Here is a 3,908-nt window from a genome sequence, read left to right on the forward strand (position 1 = left end):
ATATATATATATATATATATATATATATATATATATTATATATATTTCTTATCAGTTGTTTTGCCGCCCGTTTTAGTATGGAATAGAATATACCTATAAATAACTCACGAGAAGTTCAATTTATCACCGATATAAAGTCGACAATGATTTTTTACTAGTAGTTTCTGTGTGTTTTTTTTTTTTTTCTTTTCTTCTGTTTTCCTTCAATATTTTGATATTTTCCTTGAACAAAATTTCTTCACACGTGTTCACACGCGGCATTCGAAAGTTTACATTCTTCGACATAATTAACCATCGTTACCACATATATATATATATATATATATATATATATATATATATACGTATATAATCCTATAAATAATTAATTTGAAATCCGATTATAACTTTGGAAAAAATTTCATTAATTAATTAATTAATTACAAGATATGAAATTTATTTCTTGTCGCGTGTTGTATCGATATATAGAAAAACAAAAAAAGAAAAAGAAGAAGAAAAAGAAAAAGAAGAAGAAGAAGGGAAAAACGAAGTGCCAAAAAAAAAAAAAAAGAAAAAAAAACGAAACGAAACGAAACGAAACGAAACTACTCTAGCATAATTGTTCTCATAACGAACCAAGGTATTATAATTGGCTTGACGCAAAGTGGTATAAAGTATGTGCTGTCGACTTGCTAATTGGTGCGAAGATAGGAAACTACTACTGTATTATTCCGGTCTGGTATCATGATTATTATTATTATTATTATTATTATTATTACTACGTACAACCTTTCATGTATAAGAGTTTTATACCCTTGGTGTATAGGTATAATACAACTCTGTACTCTTATTACGTGTACATTAAATACCAGCTGCACACAGGTATGCAGCAGGCACCATATAAATGACCACCATACATGCAGACAACACTGCAGCCGTGAGTCGCAGGCGTTAATTATAATAATTAATTGAGTCCTAATTAACAATTGCGCAACTGGGAAGCGTGTAACGCGTCTGATGGAAAATAAAATAAATGAATAATAATTTAATCAGGGGAAAGGGGGTCGCAGCAGCACCAGCAAAACAACTGCACACAGAGATCTTTGAACCACGTTGAAAAACCGCGTGTATATCTATATATATATATATATATATATATATATATATATATATATATACAGACATATACATACACAAATATATATATACCTATAAATAATAGATATATATATATATATATAGATATATATCTAGGTATGCATTATAGTATAAAGTTTGGATTTAATAACGATGCCAATTATAACCACCCCATCACCTACCCCCCAAGGTAGAATCGTTCTTTCGATTTTTCGACCTAAGGACTTGAGCTTAGCGATGCTCGAAGGACGACGAGACCGGGAGAACTTTATAGGGAGAATAAATCTTGACCATTTCACTATCGAGGTTGTTATAGAAAAGCGACGGGATGAAGCTAGTCGCGAGGACCTCACGGCTCAACTGAGGGTGAAACCTCGCCTCGCTTCCAACCCTCCGTCGCCTACGTCGCGACGACTATCCACGATTTTCCCCGACCCGTTTCGCGGACAAACCGCGCAGCCGCTTCAGGTAGAAATTCGTCTACCTATAACTATATCCTTGCGGATTTCGCACGTTCTCGATAAGAGCCTCTCTCTCTCTCTCTCTCTCTCTCTCTCTCTCTTTCTCTCGTAGGTATACTAGAAGAACATCGTGAAACTCTTTTCGGCACAATAAAAATACTTTGGTACATTGGCTCTATGTCTCGGTGGCTCGCAGATTGATTGCTAAATCGTTTTCGCGACTAGCGATGGCTGGTTTTGAAATGCATGAGCTAGAGTGTGTTTCCAAATTTTTCACCGATCCCAATACCGATCATTTATGTAAAATTGCAGTTGGATTCGTATTCCGTACACCATTTTGCTGGACAAGTGTACTTTTGCTGGATTTTTATTTTTTATTTTTTTATTTTATTTATGTTTAACAAACCTGTTTTTTTCCCATCTTTTTAATCGTCGATTCTGAAATTGTTACTACGAACGTTTTTTTTCGCGATAGTAAAATCTGATATATAGAAACATGAATTGGAAAAAGAGATAAGATTTTTTCAGATGCAAGATGAAATTGAGATGATTTTGAATGATAAATTTAGCGAGGAAATATAAAAAACTAACCTAAATCTTATCGATAGTTTCGTTGTTTGAGAGATTATGATGGACAGTTTTTCATACGAAGATTATTATTCTCCGAAAGATCGACTGAAGAGAAAAAAGATTTTCCTTCATTGATAGAAATCTGATCAGTTTGTTTATAAATAATTAAATAGACATGGGATAATTGACTAATTGGTAAATTAATTAGATCTGAGTTAATTTTCAACAAAAAAAAAAAAATTGCCACTTTTGCAAATCAATGAGGAACAGCTAACCCAAATTCGTTGAAAATCTGACTAATAAATATTTAGATTCAAGATTGATCGGCACAAAAAATACTAAAATTCAGTCACCCGTTGTCGAAATATAATCTGCATGAAAAATGAATATTGTACCGAGAAACTGGGCCCTTAAAAACGTCACATCTGTAACGATGGCCACGTTTTCAGCTTGCTACGGTGGCTGCAGGTCCACCGAGCACCGGCCGCACCTATAAACCATAAACATACCGCGCCCACGAAGATCCAACTCTTTTGGGAACGCAAAGAGCTCTTTAAGGCGCTTTCGGCCCACGGGATTCTGCCTTAGACCACCTTGTCAACCTTCCGGAGCACCTAAGAGGTCCGAACTTTTCGAGCAATTTTTTCCTGATTTTATTTTCACGCGTGTCTTGGTCTTATCCAACCGCTGTCACCAGAAAACAAATTTATTCCCTCTTCATGCTCGTGTCCGTTGGCATTTCTTCACGTCAATTTGTGTGTCTCGTTTTTTTTTCTCTGAGAGTGTGAAATTGGTCTTCTTCTTTATTTTTTTATTTTTTTCTTTAATTTGATCAGTCGATAGTGATTATTGAATATTATTGTTTTATCGGGTTTTCCAGATAATTGGACTTCAAGCTTCAAACGGGCGACGCAATTACGACGACTTGAATTCGACGAAATTTTAGTATTTTAGCTCGTTTTCTCGTCACTTCTACATTTCTCGCAGATACGCAGTCTGTGCTTGCGTTTTGCGGTTTTCGCCAGGTTGTGATTAATTAACTCTACTGCGTATCACAGCGGATTTTCTGTTTGGATAAGCGTGTTTATGCCTTTTTCAATCTTCCGCGCTAGTCCAACTCAAGCCGAACTCTCGGAATTCGGTGTTTAACCCAGGGGCTTTCTTAACTCAGCTGAATAAATACGCCACGCGCAGTATTTTAACACGGAGTAAGTAGGTATATATGTCCTTGGTAAGGAGTGCGAAGGTATAAGGAATTTAATGACTTTCCAAAAAAAAAGAAAACAGAATCACTGACAAAAATATGTTAAAGTTCACTTAAAATCATAAATGACGAAGTTTTTTTTTGTTTTTTTTTTTTTTTTTCCTATCCTCCGAAACTCTTCTCCTAACTCGAATTTTTTTTTTCAAGTTTAGAAAAATTAGTTTCGATTTGGGAAAAAAATTGAAAAAAAATTAAAAAATTTCTTTCGAACTTTTACTCGGCGTCGAGCGAATGCTGGGATAAAATAAAAGGAGAAAACAAAAAAAAGACAAAAAAAAAAAAACAAACAAAAAAGAAATCGTGCACCGTTGGAGAGAATTTTTCTCGTCCAGGGTAATTAACCAGAAGTGTTTTTACCGATTCACTCGCGAGGTGTTTCTCGACGACGCCGCGGTCTCGTTTTAACCATCCACTATAAGGCATATTTTTTTTATTTCAATTTTTTCTTTTTTTCTCTTCACTCTTCGAGTGAAAAGCTGCAGAAAGTAGCCGATGGG

This window comes from Diprion similis, chromosome 7 (assembly GCF_021155765.1).
Source record: "Diprion similis isolate iyDipSimi1 chromosome 7, iyDipSimi1.1, whole genome shotgun sequence".
Classification (NCBI taxonomy): Eukaryota; Metazoa; Arthropoda; class Insecta; order Hymenoptera; family Diprionidae; genus Diprion; species Diprion similis.